The 26568-nt window shown below is 46.5% G+C and overlaps 1 long non-coding RNA gene across 1 annotated transcript in view; it reads right to left on the reverse strand.

Annotated features, from left to right (window-relative positions):
- LOC131767925 (uncharacterized) overlaps positions 1-26568 on the reverse strand; it is a 107692-nt gene that overhangs the window by 11898 nt on the left and 69226 nt on the right. The window contains exons 3-4 of the long non-coding RNA XR_010836134.1: positions 1588-1629; positions 64-185 (exon numbers count right to left, since the gene is read on the reverse strand). This is a non-coding gene — a long non-coding RNA (uncharacterized lncRNA). The remainder of the gene's footprint in view (positions 1-63; positions 186-1587; positions 1630-26568) is intronic.

The following is a 26568-nucleotide window of genomic DNA, read 5'->3' on the forward strand; positions in this document are numbered from 1 at the left end:
TTAATATGGTTCAATCGAATAGTATCAGCACGAAGATTCCTGCTAGACACGTGAAAAAGCTACCTTTTCAAACGTTGAGTTGTCTGCACCCCACTTCAGCCCTTCCTTCCAGAGACTGATGCATCTGTGTCGGCGTTAGCATATCCCACAGACTTCATCCTTTTCTCTGTTTATCAGCCAACCATCTGCAAAACAGTAATAACAGTAACCTTTACTATGAAAACACCCAGGCACCTTCCTCCCAAAGCCTGAAATACGAAGTCAGTTCTGCTGATGGAACAGAACGCACTCCCACATCTGAAAAGAACGCCCTTAAACAGAATGTCAAAAAGAGCAGAGAGTGTTTATGCCAGAGTTTGTGTAGAGCAGCCCCTCTGCAGCGAGGCTTGGGTGGACCACGATCACATTCTTGCTTTGTTGTTGAAAAACCCCGGTGTGCCAAAAGTTGTGCAAACCCATGACATATGCCACGTAACATTAGTCATTGTATCATTCAAATACCAAAAAGGAATCTTAATAGCTGTTGTGTGCTGGTCCCAGCCTGTCAATAACCGACACTGGGGCTGAACTGGCCCTGTGGTTCTCATTACAATTGCAAGACGCCCCTCAGCACTAACTATTGGGAAACTTGAAAAAATAAAGGTTTATTACTGACAGGACCTGGAAATTACACAGCACACCTGGTGCCACACTGCGACGCCAGTGGGAGAGAGAGACAGAGAGATGGAGAGAGGGAGGGAGGGAGGGAGGGAGAGCAGGATACTGTGAGCACGGGCCTGGGGTCCCACTTTTAGTGGGGCTTGGCGTGTGGGGGACTGGGGTTTTCCTAGGCTCACTCTTTACTGGTGAATTTAAAACATGAAAGCGGGAATTTAAAGTACAGGAAGAGAAAATAAAACAAGTGCCCCAATGGTCAGTCACGGAAATCAAATAAGATCTTCCAAACAAAGCCACCTCAGTGGGGAGGGTGGCCTGGCTCTGTGTCTGCTGTGGCTGTATAGCAAGGTGCTTTTCCCAGATAGTCTTCCTTGAAGCTGAGGCCCCCTTTGAAGTGGGAGCCTGGGCAATCAAAGCTTCCGTTAGGCATTTGCATTACAAAAGGGAACCCCCCACCCGTTAGGGCTCACCCTTGCACCCCCCCTGTGACGCCAAGCCATCAGTCAAAGGTGAGGATGGTGAGAACGTAACTGCCTCGGTAGCTGATGTGCTAAGTCAGGGGTAGGGTGCACTGTAACTCAGAAAGCACATATCTAAATAGGATTCTAGTCACAAATCCTATAATAAATACACAGACGGTAGTCTGAAATCTAGTCTGTATCCACTGTCCCAGATTTGAAGTGTCCTGCGATAAAACTAAGTCAGTGACCTTGGGGGCCCGAAAAATCAGGTCAAAGATCTGGGTGGCACTGTGAACTACTTTATTGTCTTGGCCACCTGGTGTACGAAGGTTTGAACCTGTCCTGAGTTACTGGGTGGTCTTTATCTCATTGAACCCTCTCTTAGTCCCGAGAGCAGGTCAGTTCAATGAGAGGCTGTGTCTCATTTCAGGAAGTGGCGATGCAGGTAGGGTCCCCAAGTTAGGCCTACCTGGTGCACATACTTGCAACAGGTTTTTAATAAGAGGTGTTTCTATGGAAACAAAGGAAAAACAATGGTTAGTGATTGGAGCAGACTATAATCCCAGTTTCTGAGTTCTGCAGGCAGCCAGGTAAGATTTCTAGACGTTGGGTCGGAAGCATCTTCAGATGGAGTGAGGGCAGGCAATGGCAACCTGACATCTTTTCCCTCCTTGCAGTCTGAATGTCTCTGCTGGTCTCTCTGAGTGATCACACAGCAACAAGCTGCTGTGGCGACATGAGCTGCTGTGATTTCTCCAAGTCTCTATCAAATTGTCCAACTTTAGCTTGCATGGTTTCAGGAAAAGGCAGTTTTAGTTCTCAGTAATTCCAAGTCAGAGGGTGGGAGAAAAATTGGAAACGTTAGTTTGGAGAGCTGAGGCCTGAGATTAGAGGAAACAGGGGGAATTTAGGATCTAGTCTACTTTACAGGTCAAAAACAAAACCTCAAATACAATGAACAAAACTAGAATCTAATATCCACCACTGTATATTCTAGCTTCTACTGAAACATTTTTTCTGTCTACAATCATCCCCTTGCTATCAAAGACAACATAGTAAGATTAACTTATTTACAGAGTAAGTCTAGTTTCAATAAACTGGCCTGATTATTTACATAAGTGCAGCAAGAATTCCAACTGACCATATTGGCTCTTTTTTTTTTTTTTTTTTTCCGGTACGCAGGCCTCTCACTGTTGTGGCCTCTCCCGTTGCGGAGCACAGGCTCCGGACGTGCAGGCTCAGCGGCCGTGGCTCACAGGCCCAGCCGCTCCGCGGCACGTGGGATCTTCCCAGACCGGGGCACAAACCCGTGTCCCCTGCATCAGCAGGCGGACTCTCAACCACTGCACCACCAGGGAAGCCCACTGGCTCTTTTTAAGTCTGCTCTGCAGGAACTTTTCATAAGGAATCTCAGATTGAACTTTTAAAAGCCTCGGGAGGCTAGGAAGCCAAGCCAAGGACTTGCAATTAGGCTTTGCCTACAACACCTATAGATTTGAGTTAATTCCTCTCTTCTCAAGGTCCCCAAGATATCCTGAGGTTCCTGCACCTGCCAGGAAGTGGCCTCCCTTACTCACCTGATAAGGCTGCCAGGAACCCTGTAAACAGGCTACTAGGTTGGTTTTCCAAACTGTCTGGTCATATCTGAGTCTATGCACATTCTCAAATAATACCTTCCAGTCAAAGTCTTGGGAATTAAATAATGTTTCCAATTGTGTCCTGTTACAAGGGGAATAGAATCTTATTGAACTTATGCAAATAACTATATTGCCATGAAAATAAGAATACTCACTGAGAGTTTTCTAATTCTGGAGGGATCATGTAGGGAGAAAAAGATAAATGGTTCACCTTTGTTCACAAAGATATACTTTACCAAATTGTTGTAAATCATAGATAGCTTAAGAGAATAGGATTCCCTAAATCTGGAAAAAACAAAAGGTTAAAGGACCAACAATGTTTCAGAAAAAGTCACAAAATTATAATTATCCTCATCAGTTCATTCACTCCCATGTAATTAATTCTTGTTGATCTTGATCTTTTGTTGGAAGTTTCATGAAGCCATCAGTTTCTCTCTTAGTGTCATGTAAATTCCTACCCAGGTCAGTGGTGTGATCTGAACATTACCAGAAACCTACATTCCAGGATACCTGTCAGAGACCTCTCCATGAATCTGTCTGAATATGAAACATATTTGTAAAAAGCGTCAGAGTAAAACAATAACTGTAAATGACAAAGGACTTAAAAATGACCATGGTTAAATATCTAATGAGAATTCACTATAATGCAATTGACAAGGAAATTTGGTTATTTCTGTGACATACAACATTTTAAGATGATAATGAGAGGGCTTCCCTGGTGGCGCAGTGGTTGAGAGTCCGCCTGCCGATGCAGGGGACGCGGGTTCGTGCCCCGGTCCGGGAGGATCCCACGTGCCGCGGAGCGGCTGGGCCCGTGAGCCGTGGCCGCTGAGCCTGCACGTCCGGAGCCTGTGCTCCGCAACGGGAGAGGCCACAACAGTGAGAGGCCCACATACCGCAAAAAAAAAAAAAAGATGATAATGAGAATTATAAATGATGAGATACATATAAGATTTCTAGGAATTTCATATAATTTCTGGAACACATATTAATAACATATATCTATACAAGAATATCCATAAAGAAGTTTAAGCATTATTTCTTCTGATAAAACACAAAATCTTTGCTTTGTAGCCAGATTACTTATGGTAAAGAAAAGCATTTTGTAATCTATCAGAAGCATACCAATACTCCAAGAAAACTTTGTCCTTTCAGCTGATGAAAGAAAATTACATAAGCATACTATTGCTATTAAAGTTTAGGTTTAAAAAAAAACCACACACACCTTATAATAATGATCCAAGTTTACCCAACTTCACTACACAAGATAAAATTCTTTTTCCCTCTCTCTTCCCAACTGTATACCCCATTTTGTCCTTCATTTTCCTATTTCCCATTCTGAAATAACCAGTTTCACTTTAGGACAAATTTATTTTCTTTTTCCTTAAAAAAAAAAAAAATCTCCATACCTCATATGTTTCGTACCCCAAGACGCATCTATTTCCCTTGCATACAGACGCTTCCGTATTTCTAGACGTGTTAATAACATATATTATGCAGAATTCTTAACCCTTAGAAGCCCAATAGGTTTACCATTCCCATGACGGTAGTGACCCCAGGGACCCCCTCTTTATTTCCAGCCCTGAGCAGGGCCCGTCTGACCTTGAGCCCAGAGGTTTACTTTTCCAGGGCACCCCTCCTAGAACGTCATAGAGTTTACGAGGCTGAGAGATGCCAGCGAGCTGGTACACGCTTTGGCAGCTGCGAATAATAGAGAGCTCATTCCAAACACACAGAAAATCCCACAAGAGCCAATTCATTCCCCTCTCTCCTTTCTGCTGCATAAAATCTTCAAGAAAAGCTTTCATTTTAATTAAGGTGTAGTTTCTGATCTCAGTTCCTACTTGATTTCGTCCTGTTCCCTGAATCTTCTGTGCTGCCACCGGAACGTTCGGGATGACGTCACTGTGAGCCCTCTTCACAGGTGTCCTCGGTCCTCTCCGGGACTGGGCTCTGCCTCCGTAGCGCGATGCAGAGAGTCTTTGGGCAAGGCCGCCAGGCCTCTGGGACCGAATGCAGAGTCTTGGCGCATTGGCATGCACGGCCCGGAGCGACACCCGGGAGCCTGCCGCGGTGCTCTGCGTTTCTCAAGGAGCTGACGCACCTCCTCAGGGTTCACAGGAAGTGCTGGCACCAGGCGTTCCGGACATTTATGTCTGTCCATTGTTTTTTTTAGCAGCGTCACACCAGGGACTGGATCCGTAATATCCCACGGGGTCAGGGGCGGTGCCATTGGTTTCTGGGTGCAAAAGGTTACTTCACTCTTCTGGGTTAGGACACGTAGTCCGGGCAAACTCGCCAACTCAGAGGTTGAGGGCAGAGGTCTCTCGTCCTCCTCCCCTATGGAATCCTGTCCTCCTGTCCTTTAGCCCAGAGCCTCTCCTTGGACCACGACAATAGCCTTGCCATCCAATCCACCTCTTTAGTTCGCCTTGGCCTCAAGGCACGGAGAGCCCTCCCCACATTAATAGTCAATTAAGCCATTATCGTTAGTCATTAGACAGAGGCCTTGATCACAGTGCTCTGGGGAGAGTGCTGGATTGTTACGGCAGCCGTGATCTTTGGGTCAACACCACAGGGAACACACAGCGGCAGGGGCGATAATAGGCAGAGGCACGTGGCAGCTGGCAACCTCCGCCAAGCGCTGCTCCTTCCCCGGATGCGTTACTCACCCGAGTCACGTGGTTGTTCAGCAAGTTGCAGGTAAAGAGCTCACCCTTGGTTAATTCCAAGTGCAATCACACAACCCTGCCAACGACACCAATTTATTGTATTGATCTCAGCCTATATCAATAAGCAATGTTGTGGTCGCACCGGCCCTTGTGGTTCTTATTATGATCGCAAGACATCCCGCAGCAAAAGTCATCGGGAAACTTTGAAAAAAATAAAGGTTTATTATTTATAGGACCCCAGGACACCTGGGGCCACACAGTGAGCTCACAGGTAGAGAGAGAGAGAGAGAGAGAAAGAATGCATGGGCCTGGGTTCCACTTTTCTTGGGGTTGAGGGTGGGAGCCCAGGGTTTCAAGGCCTCACTCTTTATTGGTGAATTTATTGATGAAACATAGGAACAGGAATGTAAAGCATGAGAAGAGGAAAAAACAAGTGGCCCAAATGTTCAGTTATCAAAATCAACCAGGATCCTCCAAACAGAGGAGCCTCTGAGAGGAAGCGGCCTGGCTCTCGCTCGTGTGGCCACGGTGTGTTTGCTGGAGACCTCCTTCAGGGGAGCAGATGCCCTCTTTGAGGTGGGTGCTTCAGTCGGGCTCTTGAATCACAAAGAAAAGCCAACCGTCAGGGCTGCACAGCAGCCATCTAATGATGGGGAATGTCTCTTCCTACTTTTCCATCCCAGGCCAGGCCCCCTGGAGAGCAGTGCCACGTCTCCTGCCAAGCGCTGGCCAGCGGGCTTCCTCACCATCCCGCCTCCTCCAGGCAGCCCACCTGGAACAAGGCCTTCACAGGAGGCTGCCTCGGTCTACCTGCCCGTAAGATGGGGAACGCCTGCCTAGCAAAATCCTAATGGGGTCAAGACGGTGGTCTGGCTAAGCTCCTTCCACGGTGCACCGGACGCTTTTGAAGCCACTGGTTGTGTCATTTTAAATACAACAGGATGGGGACTGTTTTCATCAACTTGATTAGAAAGCAAATAAATGAAGTGAATTTTCGTCCTAAAGGCTAAGGAAGCACTGAAAGTCCATAGTTTGAACACTCTGCCAGCAGAAAGAGATCTCCGTAGCAGGGGCCAGAGGGGCCTGACAAACGTTCTCTGAACCTGCCAGGGTGGGTGTGCCCTTTGCCAAGTGCCTCGACAGAGAGCTGTTCTAACATCAGTGGCCTTAGCCTTGTCCAGTCAACGGTCATTTCCGCGCGCATGACGCCTAGGTCTGCCGCTCTGGTATTTGTAGGTGCCTCACGGTGACCTCCGACCTGCACGGAAATTCTATATTTAAAATGTTACTCTGTCTATGACCAGTTGGGTGTCACAGTATAACTTCAAATCCAGTCAACTCACACTGTCCTACTGTGATGCCCATCTGTCAAACGATATAAAATCTGGACGAACCTTTGAACCTTCGCTCTATTCAAACTACACGCTGAGCATCTCACTGTCGCTGCCTCTCTTCCGATACCTGTCGTCGTCGCCCGCTCCCACCTTCAGACGGCCGCTGTGCTGGGCCGGGTCCTGATCCCTCGCCCTGGAATCACGCGACCGGCGCCTCAGCTTTTGTCCTCATCCACCCACCCTCCTTCTAGCCCATCTCGCAAACGTCCGCTAATACATCTTCCTAAGTCACTTCGCTACTCCCTTCAGTATGATGGTCAAGAATTTAAACAAAATCCGCCAGCCCTCTCAAGGTCGGGTTGACTTTGATCTTGGGTCCAGTGTTCCTCGTGTCTACGCCTGTGTCCTAAGCACCGTGTCTGCTGTGGTGGGGGCAGATGGGCCTTCAGAGTTCCCACAGTCACATGGGGCGTGGGAACTGCACAGACACCCGCACGCCCTGGCTCTGGGCCCAGAGGTGCCTTGGAGATGGTGATATGGCCCAGCCCAGCGGCCCTGAGCGGGCAGGTGCCAGGAAACAACGGGAGGCCTCTGCACGGATGGGCCACCAGCAGGGGCTCGACCCCCTCCTCCAGCTCACTGTGCGTCCTCCAGACACTTACAAACACCCTGTCGTAGCCAGTTCAGGCCTTAAACAAAGCACCGAATGCCGGGCAGTGTATGAACAACCAACATTGATTTCTCACGGTCTGGAGGCAGGAAGATCAAGGCCTGGTGACTGTAATAACCGGATATGATAAACCGATGCTGACAGTGCAGATCTGGGCCCAAGGATGTGCACTGTTCTAGAAGGAGAACTTAGTCCTTATTTCAAAGAAAAGGCTAAAAGAGAGATTTCGCATTGGGGCAGAATTGCACTCATTCACAAGATCCAAAATAACTTTGTACTCATGGGCATGTGTCAAATCTATTTTAAAACTTCTCTTGAGTTGGATTATATCAGAAACCACACACAACCAGGATAAAAAAAAAAATAGCTCAGTCTGCAAAACACTGCTACAAATCTCATACTGACAACATCTTAGAACATTAATAACCCTTTCTAAGAACAGATCATGAAACAACATAAACAATTTTCAGATAGCAGTAGCACTTCTATTTCCAAACTCTTGAACCATTAAGAGAAGAGAAAAGCAACAAAATCCAGTGGGTAGATGCAGTAGATCTTATTCACATGGATTTTGTTCGAATTTGCCCAGGAGTTAACCTTAGAATGTCAGGTCTCCCTTGAGATACGTGGAATATACACTGTACGACCCCCGGTGACTGCATTGGTCCCTGTGGAGCAGGTGTCACTTGGCGGCTGAAGAGAGAAAAGGAGGCAGCTCCCGGGCAGATGCCAGGAGCATCATGGAAAACAGAGCTGTAGGAAGATAGCGAATGACTTAGCTCTAGAAGACGCTTTTTTTTTTTTTTTTTTTTTTTGTGTGTGTGTGGTACACGGGCCTCTCACTGTTGTGGCCTCTCCCACTGCGGAGCACAGGCTCTGAACACGGAGGCTCAGCGGCCATGGCTCACGGGCCCGGCTGCTCCGTGGCATGTGGGATCTTCCCGGACCGGGGCAAGAACCTTTGTCCCCTGCATCGGCAGGCAGATTCTCAACCACTGCACCACCAGGGAAGCCCTAGAAGACGCTTTTTAAAAGACGTATAGACATGACCTGAGTCCCTTTGGAGCCAGGTATCAAAGTGCAACCCAGAATCAAGAGAAGGAAAACTCTCCCAATTCATCTGCAGGGAGGACTGGAAAGTCGCTGTGAGAACTCAGAGGAGGACACGAACGACTCTTTTGGTTGAAAGGGACAGAAACCCAACTTGGACTAACTTAACAGAAGGCATTTCGTTAAGTGTTATGGGAATATCAAAAGAAACAAAGAACAAAATGGATTTTGGAGTCAAGAAAAGCCAAAGCCATAGACTTAACTGTTAGCAGGACTCTGTCCTCATCACCTGTGTCTGCTCCCTGATACATGATTTCCTTATTCTTCTTTCTCTTTGGAAACCATGTCTTTCTAATTATCTGGTCCACATGGCCAGAAGAAAACAAAACAAACACAACAAAAATCGACATCACTTAACCTACCAGGTTTCAGCTCTGCCACCGCTTCTTCTCAGCTTCAGTTTCAAAATCTGACTGGAGTGGGATTGTGTGTTCAGTGACTTGATGCACCTATGATAACCATATGGGTAGAAAGTTCCCAGAACAGTGGGGAGACTAAAAGACAAGCTATGAGGGACAGGGTTGACGCCATTCCTGAAATAAGATTAGGATACCCAACTGAAGCAGGGATACTGATTCCACTAGCAAACTCTAGGGCAGTTAGTGTGAAGATTACAACAATTCCAGGGTTTGCCCAGGATGCGTGAATGTATATAGTTGAGCAGGCAAGAAAATAAGGGCAAAAATGAAAGAGAGACGGTGTGGTAAGGTTACGAGGCACACTCTGTCAGCCTCAGGAAATCACTGGCTTCCGTTTTAAGAAGGGGAGGGACACAGGCTTTACTGGCCATACGGACACAGAAGGCGAGGACTTGGGATCTCAGGATGGGAGCTGGGACTGAGGAACCCACACAAAGCCAGAAGGTTCATGTGTCTAAAGCTGAGTGAAGTGTGGACTAGAAAGACCACCCAGATGCCCAGGAAGACAAGGCTATCTTAGCTTGAGGTGAGGAAATTGCCTCCAAAATCCATAAGCACAGGGCTGCTCTTGCAGTTTTAACTTACGCTACATGAAACAAGGATATCCGAGCCAAGGAGCTCACAAAAACAAAAACTGTGGTCTTGGCCCGGGAGACTCCCAGAGCACCTCACAGAGCAAACCAAGACCCTCCTCAATCATTCCTTCAACTAAAGCCATGCAGGACCCTCACAATAAACTCTGATCATGGTCATCTTTGAATATTTCCCCATGAAGTAGAGTTGGTGGACACAATTATCAGCAGAAATGGAGTACAAAAACTTTAGACAGTAGACCCATATCATATACACCCTTGTTTTTTTTTGTGTGTGTGTGGTACGCGGTCCTCTCACCGCTGTGGCCTCTCCCATTGTGGAGCACAGGCTCCGGACACACAGGCCCAGCGGCCATGGCTCACGGCCCCAGCCGCTGCGCGGCACATGGGATCTTCCCGAACCGGGGCACGAACCCACGTCCCCTGCATTGGCAGGCGGACTCCCAACCACTGCGCCACCAGGGAAGCCCTACAGTCTTTAAATCAATTGTTTAAAATGACTAGAAACGTAATAAGAGTATAAGGCACCATAATAAAGAATGGAAAGACTGAACAGAACCAAAGTGAAACTAGAAATAAGAGTAGTTACTGAACATAAACAGTCTATTGATGGGTTAAGAGCTGAAGAGCTGATTAGAAACAGCTGAAGATAGAATTAGTGAACTGGAAAACAAATATGAAGAAATCATCCAGAATGTACCTCATAGAGTTGAAAGGATGAAAAATGTGAAAGAGAGTTTAGATGACAGACTAAGTCTAATATTCATTTAATAGGAATTCCAGAAGAAGAGAAATCCAAGAAAATGTAGAAGAGGGACTATTTGAGGGGATATTAACTAGAAATAACCAGAAGTAGGGGAAAATTTAATGGTCATTGATGGAACAAAATGAGTTCTAGAAAAGTTAAATAATAATAAACCCATACATTATACTAAGTCTCCAGGATGGTACACACAATAATCTTTCTCAATTGGTGGGCTTCATTATGAGCTTTATCACATGGGGCTGGGCTCTAGGTAAGTACCAGTGCCCATGTCCACTCCTAGAGACCTGGGTTCATTTAGGGTGGGGTGAGGCAAAAACAGGAACACCAAAACACAGGCTCCAAGTGACTCTGAGATGCAGCAAGAATCAAGGTCCACTTTTTCATATTTTACTCATTTGTAAGTACTACTGTCAGCCACTGGCCATTAACTTCGTAATGGTGTTCATCACTGAAAACAGATCTTTAACTTTGATGAAAATAAATTCACCAAAGTTTTTTGTCTAGTGTTTTATACTTTCCAAGTTTTGTTTTAAAAAGTCTTTCCCAAGCATAGGTCACAAAGTTACTTTCCTATAATTTATTCTACTTACTTCCAGTTTTACCTTTCAAACTTAGATATTAAAGTTTTCAGATGTATGCATTTTTCAATAGAAATACAGTTTTATTTCTTCTCAAAATAAAGAGCTAATTTTTCCTAAACATTGTACCAAATAATCTCTCTTTTCCCTATTGTTTTGTGGTGGCATATTTAATAAATATTAAATCCACAAATATCTCTGAATTCTCTATTATATTCCTCTGGCTTTATTTCAGTTATTGAACCAATAACATATTGTTTTCATTTCTGTGGTTTTGAAGTATTTCTCATTATCTAATAGGGAAAATATGAAGTTGACTGAGCTTTTTATGGGTCTTTTTTCTCCAATATATGTTTTTTGGAACAAGCTTATTGAGTGCTACTGGAATTTTGATTGAGATTGCAATAAATTTATAAAATAGTGAAGAACTGGCATCCTTATAATATTAGGCTGTAACTTAAATTATGGAAGGATGGGGAATACTATATAGATCTTCTGTGTAGTTTATTAGTGATTTATAATTTGTTCCATGGTCATTTTTTATTTGTTTTTGGTAGTTCAGCTCCTAGATAGTTTCAAGATTTATTTGCTATTACAAAGGAAATCTTATTTTTAAGTTTTGTTACTTACTATTCATGTATTGATCATTATAACTAGTTATTACATGCAACAACCTTGCTGAATCATATTAGTTCTGATAGCTTAATGATTCTATTAGTTTTTCCAGTTAAATGACTCAAATCATCTGCAAATAATGAGAGCTTTGTCTTTCCTCTTTCAAGCCCTTTCACTCTCATTTGTCTTTCCTTGTTCTATAGGCCAAGAGCCCCAGTATTATGTGAAAAGGAGCTGCCAGAATAGTTACCCTTGTCATGTGCCTGATTGTAAGGAGAGTGCTTGTAAAATCTGTCCATTATGTAAAGTATTTGCTATAAAATTTGGCATATAACCTATACCAGATTAAAACTCTCCTTTCTATTCCTACATTGCTAGAGTTCCTTTTAATCTTAAACAGTAGTGGATGTAAATGCTTCTTCTGTGTCTACTGAGATAATACAAAATATTTTCTCTTATCCAAGTAGTGAGTTAAGTCATTAGATCTTCTGATGTTGAAACAATCTTGCATTCGGGGATAAATATCAATCAAGATGTATTTTTAAGTGCACAATTGAATTCAGTGGGCCATGTTTTATCAAGGATTCACATAGGTCTATCCATAACTGAAATGGGCCTATAATCACTTCTTGCTTTATATTCAGCTGGTGCTAGAATAAAAAATACCCTACCCTCATTGTGAAGCAAGTGGAATTCTCATACATTCACAGCTGCGGGGAACATAGAATTGCATGGTCATGTGGAAAATGGTTTGGAAGTTTCTTATAAAGTAAAACATATATTTAACATACGACCCAGAAATCCCAGATGTAAGTTTGTATCCAAGGAAAATGGAAACATATGTCGGCACAAAGAGCTGTTCATGAATCTTTCTGTAGCTAAATTCATAACAGGCTAAAATTCAGGCAACCCAAACATCCACAGCTGGTGAATGTATACCCAAGGTGGGATAGCCATACAGCGGAGCAAACTGCTGGTAGGTGCAACAATATGAAAAAGTCTCAACAAGCATCACGCTAAACGGGAGAATCCACAGACTAAATACACATTGTAGTATTCAACGTATATGGCGTCCTGAAAAGACACGTAGGGACAGAAATCAAACGTGGCCAGAGTGGGAAGAGGGAATTGACTGCAAAGGGGCTCAGGAGACCTTGGGTGACAGGAACGCTCTTCAGCCCCACGGTGGTGGGACCTGGGGAAGCGGGACGGTCCCTACCGAGATCGTGGTGGGACCTGGGGGAGGGAGATAGTCTCTAGGTGTTTTAATGCCCAAAGCATAAACAGAGATTTCTTTTCAATATCACACATCTTATGTGCATACAATGGAGCAATCCTGAAAAAATAACTAATAACCAGATGGGTTTTATTCTAACAGTAACCGAAGAATACACCAAACATAGGCAGCACTGTAGGTTCTAAGTCCAGACTTGGCGCTCACACTCGGAACACATCTAACTTGTGAATCTGTTTCTAACGGCACAGGTTGCTAAAGCGCTAAACGTCGCCGTTCGTTGCTTTCCTCATAACCGTGACACATCACACAGCCTCGATTTCCTCCATTAGGGAGACAAGTGTTTAAATGTGTCCTTTGTGTCAGTGTTTCCACAAGCTCTGAGGCCCACTTCTTCATTCAGTCAGAGCCATCTTCCAAGTGTGCAACAAGAGGGGCAAATCGTGCAGCTCTGCCTACTATATTTTATTGTCTAGACAAGTCTGAAAAGAGCTGCTTTTCTCTAAATTCAAGTTTCTCTAGAACCTTCTTTGTACTTTCCTTGTTCCCCATACAAAAACGTACGGCCCGCCGTTGGCAGGAGGTGGCGGAGCGCAGGCGCCGAGCACAGGTCGGGTCAGGCGGTGGGGTTCAAACCTCGAGCTGCCCTTCAGCAGCTGTGTCCTCTCGGTGAAGTGACACAAGGTCATCTGCCTCAATGTTTTCATCCATAAAATCGGGACAAAGTTACCTAACCTCTTCTGCCTCAACTTCTTTATCTATAAAACGGGGATGAGAACAGCATCTACTTCAGGGGATCTGAGAACAAAATTAATATAGATAAAGTCTTACAACAGTACTTGGCATACGGTAAATACTATTATTTTATCATCTAAATATCACCCTCCTCTGTGACAACCAGGAATATCTCCTGCATCTTCATTAGAATGTGAGAAGATGCCATGATGCACGTGTAAGCTAAAGGAAAGCATTTCAGAGAGGGCAGGGGCACCAGCTCGAAGACAGCAGGGAAAGCCTGGCTCAGCTGGACATCAACACTCGACCCGTGGCTGACCCATCAGGAGCTGGACAGTGCCTTGTGGCCTTTGCCTGCTGTGAGAGCTGCCACCCCCAGATAATAGGGCCGACTTGCTTGTGAAGGGTGGTAAACCCCATGAGCGAGGTCCTAGGTCAACAAGGAACTAGGAGAAGGTGACTAACAAGAAGTAACCAAACATAAGTCATAACCATCGTGCGAATAAAAGCCAAACATTTCCAATGTACTACTTTTCCTGCGTGAATCCAGCATAAGATACAATGTTTTTCTAATTTTGGCCTGTGGGCTTATCTACAAACCATCCTTTCACTAGATGCCTTTTTCCTAAAGGTAAATAAATCCGCAAACTCAGAGCATCCTTGCAAAACAAACGAACAAAAGCAAAGAAACAAGACAAAACAAAAACCCAAATCATCGCATTGACTCTGAGCAGTGAGCATGAGTGAATCTCTATTTCAATCCTGCTTAGTAGGTTGGAGTGTTAAAGGCAATTAATGAAAAATGCTGTAAAAGAAGCATGTTTAGTCTTATTTGCTTAAAACTCTTTGATTTGAAAATCGTCCCAATAGCTGAACACTTTCACACCCGGAGACCCATGACTCCATACTCCCCGGAAAACCCATCTCCCCCTCCCAGCCGGAGGTGACGAGGAGATCACGGGACGCCAGATGGGAAATCCACCTTCCACACGTCCTGTGACGTGGTGGTGTCCCTCAACATTAAGGCCACCGCTAACAGTACGGACGCAAAGGCAGAGAAAGCTCCTACACGTCGCTGGCATGAAGGGAGAAAGGCACGTCACCGTTTAATTGTCAGACTTGGGTTCCTGCCTAATTAAAACACAAGGCGTATCTGTGCCAAGATGAATCGGCTACCAGACTCTCTGGCACAGCTGTTGTTTATCTTGGGCCTGGTAAGAATTTGCTTTGCTCACATGCTTTGGGAGACCGTGTGGTAGATGAGGGGGCAGGTCTGAAATCTCCATGAAGAACTTACTGTTCAGCCTTATCCATCAAAAGAAGAAACTTAAAATGAAAACAGACTTTCAAATGTTCTCTAAAGCAGAATTTTAAGATTATATTCAATGCTGTTCTTAGCCAGTTACTTCAAACATGACAGTGAGTAGAAAAGGAGAAATAGCAGTATGAGAATGGTTTGTACATGGCCAATCTGAAGTACCTCTCTTTATGGGGACAGTATGATGTGCTGGTTTTGATCATTTTTGATCCACTATTAAAACCCCCTTATCCTATTATATTTCTATATTTTGTTTGGTAGCCAGCACGAAAACAAAAGGAGAGCTCTCCAACTCTCTTTCACCCTTTTTTTTTTTGGCGGTACGCGGGCCTCTCACTGCTGTGGCCCCTCCCGTTGTGGAGCACAGGCTCCGGACGCGCAGGCTCAGCGGCCACGGCTCACGGGCCCAGCCGCTCCGCGGCACGTGGGATCTTCCCGGACCGGGACACGAACCCGCGTCCCCTGCATCGGCAGGTGGACTCTCAACCACTGCGCCACCCGGGAAGCCCTCTTTCCCCTTTTTTAACCTGGCACAAAACTTTAGAGGATAGCATGGAATAAAATCGTAAGAAGACCAAGGATAAAGCAACCTAAACGTCCATCGACAGATGAATGGATAAAGAAGATGTGGTACGAATGTACAATGGAATACTACGCAGCCATACAAAAAAATGAAATAATACCATTTGCAGCAACATGGATGGACCTAGAGATGATCATACTAAGCGAAGTAAGTCAGACAGAAAAAGACAAATATCATATGATTTGACTTATATGTGGAATCTAAAAAGAAATGATATAAATGAACTTACAAAACAGAAACAGAGATACAGAGAACAAACTTATGGTTACCAAAGGGGAATGGGGGGGTAGATAAATTAGAAATTTGGGATTAACAGATACACACTACTATACATAAAATAAACAACAAGGACCTACTGTATAGCACAGGGAATTATATTCAATATCTTGTTAAAAAAAAAAAAAGCAAGGATTTCGCTGTGATTGAGGCAGAAATCATGCCGACTCACAGGCAAGTGGACCGGTTACCGGTTATGGAACCCCGGGTAAATTATCCAGCCTCTCTGTACCTCAGTTTTACCATCTGTCAAGTGGGGTCAGTACTGTAACTGTGTTCCAGATCGGGGATTGAGGTACACATATGACAAGTACTAATATAGGTGCAAACTAACATATGTAACACCTCCACAGCAGAAACCCTTAACAGTGTCTCCACACAGGTGTTTTGCCTTGACAGAGGCAGTAAGTGCAAGGATTTCGTTTGGATTAAAAGCCTAAACCCAGCTTATATCTGAGAGTGTTAGTTTCACAGGCCATCACGGCAAAGAAAAGCTGCAGAAGGCACCGCACCACTGTTCCCCCGCTGCAGCCTGGATGGTCACCTGTTTCGTTCTACAGATTTCAGAAAAGAAAGTCCCGTGCTGTAGCATTGCCCACCTCCGCGGCATGTAACCCGTCTCTCCCACAGGGCTCGGTGCCACCGGTCAGAGCACGCCCGTCTCGGCCCGTTGTCTGAGCATCCGGGCCTCGCGGAGGGTCCTTGGCTATCACTCAGATCCCACTCCTGGTCAATCAACGCAGAGCTTCCGGGATGGGTCTGGGCACCGTGGTTTCTGAAATCTCTCCAGACGGTCCCACCATGGGCCAAGGCTGAGCTCTCCAAAGACTTAAATTCTATAATTTAATTACTTCTCGAAGTCTCTAATCCAGGGTAAATATTTCCACGTCGTTTAAGTTTGCTGAAGTCTGCCACGTGGAAATATTTTGTGGTTGTCCTTCTGGCTTCGCCTGTGAGCCGTTCCTGTAACTCAGCTCCACCAGCCCCGGCCCAGCTCGGGTCTCTGCCCTGCGCTCCGCGGGAGGTGGCTCTGGGCCTGCGTGGGATTTGGATGGGGACACAGGGGTCTGCCCTGGCTAGACTCCCCCGGATGACTGAGCACTGAGCCACTAACCCAGGAGGCCTTCATTCTGGAACAGCCCATCTGCAGCACTTTCAGGGTGAGCCGGGGGCAGGGTCGCCCAGCCACTGGAGACCCCACAGGACACTTCCTCCGCACGAAGGCTTCGAGCGACCGTGTCCTTCCTGACCTGAAAACCCCCTGCATCGTTTTCAGAGGTAGTTTGACCCGTGTGCCCTGGACTGCTGCAGGGCAGGTAAGGCCAGCGGCTGGCTGCTTTCCACGTGGGGGCAGACAGGCCCTGGGGAGCGGAGGGCTACTTAACAGGTCTGTTTGTCTCCAAGAGGCTTTGGGAGTCTGCAGGGTGAGGCCCAGGGAATGAATCCCTGCTGCTCAGGGTCAGTGTGGAGATCTGGCTGTGGCGGAGCGGGGGGGGTCTGGGTGTGCAGGAGGTCTGGGTGCAGGAAGGGGTCTGGGTGGGGGGCCCGGGGGCAGGGAGCTTTTCTGACTGCCTGCCTCCTCAGGGCTGGGAATGGGTGTGCAGTGCTTCCGGCTCAAAAGGCAAGGATCCACAAACCTGCCAGGGTCCACTCACAGGCCGGTGTGCGACTCTGCCGATTCTGCATCTTCCGTGCAGATAGAAGTGAGATGCTGGACCAGACACCATCCCAAGGGCTGCTCTCCCCACACCTCACACTCCGCAGACGCAGCCCACTTGGCGTTCCAGACTCCAGCTCAGAAGGGCAGAATCTGTGCTTCAAATAACTAGAAGAACATGCGGTATCTCCACTTATCCGATATCTCTAAAGAACCAGCGACTCTCTTCGTGGCCTGGAAATCTCCAGAGTGAAGCATTGTAACCTTGACCTGACTAAAACTTCCCCTGTGTTGATGACAGGGCCCAAGTTCAGAAGCTGAACTTCCAAGTGGATAATCAACTTTATGAGCTATTTTAAACTATCCATATATCACTGACTACACACACACACACACACACACACACACACACACAATGTACTGCTGCATAAAAACAACTGGACTGAGATAATGACTCACATATTTTATCAAGTAGAGACTCTTCTCACTGTTACAGAACCCAGGAATTTTTTCTGAAGGAGAAAAAAGTTACTGAACAGTATATGGGAATTTCAGGTTCCTGGGAAATGGATGATGTCAGTTTGCAGCCATCACCTGGGAACGAACTGACCGCGGGAGAAGGTGGCCATTTCCTCAACGATAATGCCCCAAATCTTCATCGGTTTTCATAGACTAAGTGAAGTCAAACTCATGGCAATGAATCTGGAGATTGCCTATTTTGGGGGGAGGGGGAGGGTGAGATTACTTAGGAATTGTGTTTTAAGTTTGCAAACTCTATCTGAAGTGTGAAATCCCAAATTCCTAACCTCTCTTACAGTTCAATTATTCAATATCTAAATGAAACTTCTAGTTAAGATCAAGTTTTTAATTCAAGCTTTGAAGCAGCTCCTTTATTTCAAACATATAGAAACTATATATAAAATATAACAAGAGAAAAATAAACTGGCATAGCTAGGCTCAAAATAAGGCAGTTTTTCCATGAGCAGAAATGAAACAGAAACACAAGCTTATGCCTTGGGCTCCCGGCTTCGGGCAGGGCGTGAGTCTCCACAAAAAGACTGGAGCCCAGGAATGATGGGGACCCCCGGGTTCCTGAAGGGAGGCTGACGCTTACACGGGGACCTGGCGCTGCAGTCTGAGCTGAACACATGCCTAAAGGAGACCCAGGCTCGTCGAGGGAGAAGAGCCTGACATGAGCTGCGCGATGACCAGCACCGGGGTCTTCCTGCCACGGGTTCGCGCTTGTGTCCCAACAAGCTTGGAAAGAGGCGACTGCAAAACCCAAATTCGGGGCGAGAGCAGCAGAGAAAGAGAAAGGGGAAGAGCAAGCATGCTTCTCAACCAAAAACAAACCTGTAAATTAAAATCATAAAGACACATTTAAATCGAATGCTAAGACAGATAACCAAATAACAACTGGAAGATAACTGCATTCCAGGTCAATCTGAAATAAAAAACATAGTCTGAAGAGTAATTTGAAATAAGTATGCTTATAATCCCCAAAGAGATGAATGAACAATGGCCAAACTTTTAAAAAGAAATTATTTTACAAATTGCAGTAAAGTATAAGAAGGTGGATATGTAAAAGAACATATTGGAAATTTAAAAATGCATATTAAAAAAGTGGCAGAACATTTCCTGCAAGGACAAAACACATTTGAAAGAAGTTTGTTGGAATATAATATTGAGGAATCACCCAAAATTCAGCTTAGAGAGACAAATTGATTTTAACATATAAAAGATCAGCTAAGAGCCATAGGGGCTTCCCTGGTGGCGCAGCGGTTGAGAATCCGCCTGCTGATGCAGGGGACGCGGGTTCGTGCCCCGGTCCGGGAAGATCCCACGTGCCCTGGAGCAGCCGGGCCCGTGAGCCATGGCCGCTGAGCCTGCGCTTCCGGAGCCTGCGCTCCGCAACGGGAGAGGCCACAACGGTGAGAGGCCTGCATACCGAAAACAAAACAAAACAAAACAAAAACGAAACAAAAGAGCCATGGATGATACTTTAAGGGTTTCAAAAATATATCTAAAAGAATCCAGAACACAATAATAAAGGCAGTTTTGGAGAAACAATATTTGAAGAGGTAAAGGATGGCAAATTCGTTATCAGCAGCATTAGATGTCAGGAAGCAATAAAATAATATTTTCAAAGTGTTAATAATAATATTATTATTAATATGTTAATACTATGTCAATCTAGAAATGTATACCAAGCTAAACTATCATTTAGGAGTGACGGCAAAATGAGGACATTTTCAGGTATACAAAGACCAAGAGATATTATCACTTACCTTCAATGCCTCACTGAGAAAAATAAAAAGATATTATGAAAAGATGTCTTTCAGCAAGAGAAGTTAACCTAGAGGAAGAAACAGGACAAAAAATAACAGACACAGAAATTGATCAAAACTCTAGACAGGAATACCGCTCATTGTACCACATCAGCCTCTTGAGATCTTTACTCCTGTCCAGGTGGAAACAGATACAGAGTAACCTTAAATTCTTTAATTAAAATGTATAGTTACGTATATACATTACAGTATTAAGGGTAATAGTTAAAAACGGGGATTTTCCTGGAGGTCCAGTGGTTAAGAATCTGTCTTGCAATGCAGGGGACGCCAATTCGATCCCAGTCAGGGAACTAAGATCCCACATGCCTTGGGGCAACTAAGCCCACGTGCCACAATTACAGAGCCCACGCACTCAAGAGAAGCCCTCACACCACAACAAAGAGCCTGCATGCCGCAACTAAGACCCAGTACAGCCAAAAAATAAATAAATAGATAAATAAATATTTTTTAAAGGGCAATAGTTAAAACAAAACAGAAGTACAATCTTCAGCTTACAACCAACACTGGGAAAAATATTTAAAAATCAACCTCTCAGAGGCAGAAAGGGAAACAAAAGAATCAAAGCACAGGATGAAAAACAGCAAAACTCATTTGTAAACGTAAGTCGAAACATTATGTGTCAGTAGTCCAAAATATCATGAATGGGTAAATTCTCCAGTTAAAAGGCAGCAACTATAAAATTAAGAAATTCAACTAGAGAGATTGAAAGTAAACAGATGAGAAAATTATGCCTCATAAATATTAACCAATATAAAGTTGGTTTAGCACTGTTAATATAAGATAAAAGAAAATTAATTTAACTCCACAAACATAAGTGGGAAATAAAATGAATGAAAAAAAATAATACAAAGCAAAATCCCTGGGAAGACCAATGACCACAAGCTACACACAGAGTGTCAGGACACCTAATGCAGAAGAAGCTGGAAGGGTTACAAGGAAACACTGAAGAAGCATAAATGCAGAGGCAGGTTTTAATTCATCCTCATTACAAACCCACAGGTCAAAGGGCAAATATAATCAATTATAAGCTTTTAGAAGATCTGAAAAACAGTGTCAAGTTTGATCCAAAAGATATGACATAATGGATATTAAGTAGAATCCTGTAACAACAGACATATAATATATGCATTTTTTTTTTCAGAAACACATGGAAATTTTATGAAAATTAATCAGGAATCAGGTCACTATCCCAGGGACTAGGTCAGAAATGTAGAAAAACAAAAAACAAAGCATTCCTAAGTAATTCATTCACTACAAAGGAAACTGTCATAGAAATTTTAAAATAGTTAACACTATATGAAGACAGAAGTACTTCATGCCAAAACTGAAACTAAACTGGTACTTTGAGAGAAATTTATAGGTTTACATGTGAACATTAAGAGAGAAAATAAGTGAAAAATTCAACTGAACAAGCTAGAAACGTACAAATGAATGATACTAAACATAGGAGGAGAGAAAAAAGACAAGAGCAAAAATTAAAGAAAAAGTAGAGAAACCCTAGTGAGGACCGGCAAGGCCAAAGGTTGTTCCCCTGAAATGACTAGTGATGCTACACCCTTCCCAGAAGCCAGCGCTCAGGGTGGAGGTGGAGAGACGCAAACGACCATGAAACAATACACAGGATTCGCCAACAGCGGCAAATGCCGAAAGTCAGCTCAGAAGCATCTGTCCCACGGCCTTGGAGGCAGCTCCGTCACTGTCTCACGAGAGTCCTGAACTCAGGGCACCTCCTCTCCCACCCAAAGTGCTTTTCTCCAAACCTGCAAGTGTGACCACCACTCAGTAGTTCCTTAGGTCAAAAACCTATAAGTTCTTCACCTCCTGTCTGTGGCTACTTGTGCAATAACAGGAAACTGGATATAAAGGTGAACGTTATTTAAAATATCTTAAAGATACTACACAACTAGCAATATGCTTTAAAAAAACTCCTTTTTCTGCATGCAGAGAAGAAACTTTATTAGAGCAACATTCATGCATATGTGTGCTGTTAAATCATATGCCACGTGTTTAAAGTGGCTTTTAAAATAATATGTACAGGTATTTGTGAGTCTTGCAAAGGCTTCTGAGACATGATGATCACCTCTAGCAACATTGTTAAAACAGGGAACGATCACTCAATCGTCTGCCCAACGGATAACCAGGATGCATCTCCCCTCCCCGGACAAACACACACGCTCAGCAAGACCCAAGTGTGAGGTCCTTACCTCCTAGGATTCTGTTCCTTTCAGCTGCTGGTTACAGAGGATACAAAATGAACCAGCTTGCTTCACTTGCTTATGTACATGGGAATGCAGCACAAGGGTGTAGGTTTTCCTTTTCCTTTTTAATCAGCTAATCCAAATCCAAAAATGATTTGGTAAATGTTATTATCACGCTGCACTTCTAACTACGCTTGGAGAGGATCAGCGCTATATTAGTCTAGGAAGCCAGACATACAATACCCGGGCGTTTGCCATAGTTTACTTGGGATATACATATTTAAAAAGAAAACTGTATCTGAGTTACGGTTCCATGTGGTACCTTGGGCAAGATACCTTCAAGAATCCCACGTTTCCCTCACGAGAAGTGGTGATAATAATGCCTTCCCCACGGTCTTGGCATGGAATGGAACAGGCAGGCGTGGAAAGGTGTGAGACCCTCAGTAAGACGAAGGGAGGCAGGTTTGAGTTGGTGGGGATTAAATTCCAGCACGGAGAATTAGCCAGACTGAGAATATGCACAGGAATCATCAGAAATGTACTTCCTGTAACACAGGAGTTTCCTCTAGTAAACGGGAAAGACAACTGTTAAATGAGGGGGGGCTCCGAACGTGAATAGTGACAGCACTTCCTCTCTGGGCAGAAAGGTTTGCCAGGAATGGTGCTGCAGATCGTCGATACAGTTGCTAAAACAAGCACAGAGGCAGTTATTAAAATGTGCCAGTTCCACGGTGGGTGACTCACACGACACAGTTACCCCTTGAAGCACTCACACCGCACAACGTAATGCTGCTGCAGAAACTGTACACACGTTAAATAAGATGTACACCCCAAAATCGTAATTGTAAGTAAAATTTTTAAATGGGTAAGGGGATATAAAAATTGAATCCTGTAAGTACATAAGAACATTGGAAGTTAAATATAAACATATATAGGTAAGCTATGAGAAAAGCGTTTATTAGATGTACTGCTGGCTTATAATTCAAAGTTCCTTACTGCAAAAACTATTTGAGATTTTGCTAAAAATAAAAGAGGATGAAAATGGAAAACAACCAGCTCATATATTAACTAATGAGGAAATAAATTGATCAGAATCATGACAGAATTGACATCAAAACAGTTGATAGGATTTGTTATTGAAGTTTTAAAGAAGAAAGTCAGCATATCGGCAGTGATGGCTTGGTAAGTTGGTATATGTAAATTCATGAGCTGCATGACTCAGGCAAGATGTCAGTTTTCCCCAAGTTGATCTATGGGTTTTAATACAACTGCTCTCAAACGTCCAGCTTTTTTTTTTTTTTTAAATGTATAGACAAGTTTCTTCTAAATGTTATACAGAAAGGCACAAGACCTAGACTAGTTAACGCTGAAAAAGAGAAATGAAGTGGGAAGAATCACCCTCCCCAATAGTAAGGCTCGCAGTGTTCAGCCCAGACGGAGGGGGGCCGTGTGTACGTCGGGCGGTTTCCGGCAGCACCTCAGCAGCTCTGAGCAGCTGGGTCAGACCTGCGCCCAGCGGGGCTGGAGGAACAGCCTCCAGAGAGAAGCCCAGACTCCGCGATTGTGGGGTGTGGAATCGTGTGTAACCAGTGCCACGCACATCGCTGTCCCTCCCCACCTAAAGCAGCCCAGAAGACCTTCCCTCGCCGCCAGGTGGGGCACCCCCCGGCGAGGGAGAACGACGTTCCTGAAAAAGCACGTGCCTGGGTGGCTGGTACACAGGGCCCGCATTTCATGGGAGATGCCGGGAGCAGGGTCTGCAGAGGCCACGTGGCCGCCTTGACCCTGGGGAGAGGGGTCTCCATCCCAGGGTCTCACTGGCCCACTGACCACGAGGGGTCCCGGTAATACACGCAGCTGGACCCACTCGGTCCTGTGCACACGCCCATGAGGAGGCTGGAAAGGGGGCTCGGTGGCCTCAGCCCAAAGTCCGCCTCACGGTGGACCTGCTGGCCTGTGGCTCCGGGACTCCCAGGTTCACGCATGCACCAAGCTGCAGAGCCGCTGGCTGTGCCCCCAGCTCCCCCTCTGCGGGACCGGCCACTGGAGGGAAGGAGCTGGATCCGTAACTCAGCAGAAGATTGAAGCCAAAAGCAACAGCGCATTCCCAGGAGGACAGCAGAGATTAGCGCCGCTCTCAACCCCTTGGAAAATGAAGCATTTTTAGTACCTGTGATCCTGATTTGGCCTGCATGCAATACATGCCTCTTGGAAAACAAAGGTATATTTTATATGCTTAACAAGATGGGGACCGCATGCAGACTGGCTGCTCCAGGGGAGTTCCGTGCTTGCCCACCAAGCCAGCAAGTCCCTGGCCTCAGGCTGTCAACCTTGGCAGGTGCTCTGTGTGTGTTTTTACCAGGAGCCGCTTATCCTCACGTCACAGGGACAGCCGTGTCCCTTCAGCATCCGAGCTGGGACGTCTCAGCAGGAAACCTGACTGCCTCCCCTGGTCCCTGGCCTTGAGGGTGTCAGGCAAATAGGATCTGGAGCCGGAAGTCGTGCGTCCTCTGGAGGGGAGACGTGTGAGCCAGAGGGGGGAAGAAAGCCCCAAACATCCAGGGGCCCCCATGTTTCTCAGTGCCCACGCTCTGGGGAACAGCTCTCCCCTCCAGGAGGAGGACGTGCTGCACCCCCGGCCGCGAGAGGGGGAAAGAGGCACAAGGGGAAGCGATGAGACCCTCAGGGCTGCACCAGAAGGAGCCCCCAGCTGCTCCAGGCGGTGGCACCAGCCACAGGGCCCAGGACCAGATGGCACCTGGAGATAAGGGTTGAGCAGGAGCTCACGGGGACCCTGCCACCCTCTGTGCACGCCTTGCGGCAGGCATGCTGGGTGTCTGGGGCGCTCTAGCTCCCAGGGTTTCTAGAACAAGGTTCCCGTCTAGAACCCACTGGTGTGGGACGGAGACGGCAGGGTGAGAGGCCATGGGGCTCCCGAGGTTCGGGAAGCAGGCGGTGGCGTTTGGCAAGTGCCCGATCCCGCCTGCTGCGAGGCTGCGGGCGCTGGAATCCCCGCCACGGCTTCCTGAGGTTCCCGCACCCCCCTGCATCTTCCTGCCATCGGCTGGTCCGATCCACCCACGCTACCTGCAGGCCTAGCAGGAAGGCGCCCGGCACCCCAGGGGCATGGAGCCAGCAGGCAACCACACAGCCGGAGAACCGCGGTCGTTTCAGGCCACTGAGCTCTGGGGGTTTTGCTTACGCATCTTTGTGTATCTTTTTTTTTTTAGCAATAGCTGAGGAATACCCGCTCCCCCCGCCCCGAGCCATGCAGCAGCGAGGATTCAGTCTCCCTCCACATGCCAGCTATTGCGCCAAGATGAAGGAAAAACTTCATGCCACAAACACAACCCTGAGAAAAAAAGTTATGCTTGAAGATATTGAACAAAAATTAACCTAGCCAACAGAAGAAAATGCGGTGAACTTTTGGACAAGCAGGAGCCACAGTGCATGAAGGCGTACGAAGAAACTGACTTTTCTCGGGCACGAAGACGCGAATACTCTCGTTAGGTGACTCTGGCCTAGTGGGGCGTGAACTGACCCTTTACCTTGCTACTTCCTGTTCCATGATTATTGAGGACGCAAGTGACGAGGTGAAAGTGGTGTCTGGAAGTCAGCTGATCGGTAACCCAGGAAGCCTGGTGCTGCCCTGTCTGGTGGGAACGGCAGGCTGGCGGGGAGGCAGGCCGAGCGCCATGTCCCTGGAGTGATCCCGTCCCCGTGCCAGGGGTGGGGACCTGGTTACTGCAGACGGCAACCGGACGCTTCCCCAGCACGAGACCCAAGGACAGGACCGAAAACCACTCCGGGCTGACGGCCCGCCACCCGTGCGCTCGCCGCAAACCCGCAGCCCTCTGGCAGGCTGGAGCCGCAGTCCTGCGCCTGGAGGGCATTGACGATGGGTGAATGAATGAGTGGCCCAGCGACAGGGAGGGAGAAAGGGGCGCGTACACGTGCGCAGGAGCGCAGGCCAGGCGCGAGACCCCCTCGCCGCAGGCAGGACCCCTCTGAGGACCCCGACTGCACGAGGCAGGAGGCAGTGGGACCGGACCCTGGGCCCCCGTGTCCTGTGAGTTTATCCCTGGAAGGTTCTGCCACCAAAACTGAGGCTCGACACAGTCCCTGGAATGCGGGCGACCCACATCGCTCGACACCCCACTTCCGCTGCCGCCGAAAATAAATGAGCACAAACTTCGTGCCTCAGACAGCATCAGCCTGTCACCATACAGCTCTGCAGCTCAGCCGTCCAGAGCGGGCCCCACGGGGCTGAGATCGAGGTGCCAGCCGGGCCTCCTTCCTGCGCTGGGCGGACACAGGCCTTGCTCCATCTCTTGCCCGAGTCCACGTCCCCCTTAAGGATGCCGTGTCTACACTGGGCCCACCTGGAGGACCCAGGAAAACCTCAACTTCACGTTCGGCTGGTCAGCGCCCCTCATTCCACCTGTCTTAATCCCCCTCTGCCACATGCAGTGACACATTTGCAGGCCCTGGGGATCTGGCCGGCGAGGCCTTCGGGATCTGGCCGGGGAGGCCTTCGGGACCCTTGTTCTGCCCATTCTCGGAGAGCAACTAAGAACTGGGATTCAGGAGGTTAGCTGAGTCTTCTCTAGGTCAAAGAAAACTTTGGGTAGGGCCCCTGAAATCCCAGTCGCTCGTCCTGTGACACGTGCACCTGGCCAAAGGGAAGACCATATTGTTATCCTGCCC

This window comes from Kogia breviceps, chromosome 13, assembly GCF_026419965.1.
Source record: "Kogia breviceps isolate mKogBre1 chromosome 13, mKogBre1 haplotype 1, whole genome shotgun sequence".
Taxonomy (NCBI): Eukaryota; Metazoa; Chordata; class Mammalia; order Artiodactyla; family Physeteridae; genus Kogia; species Kogia breviceps.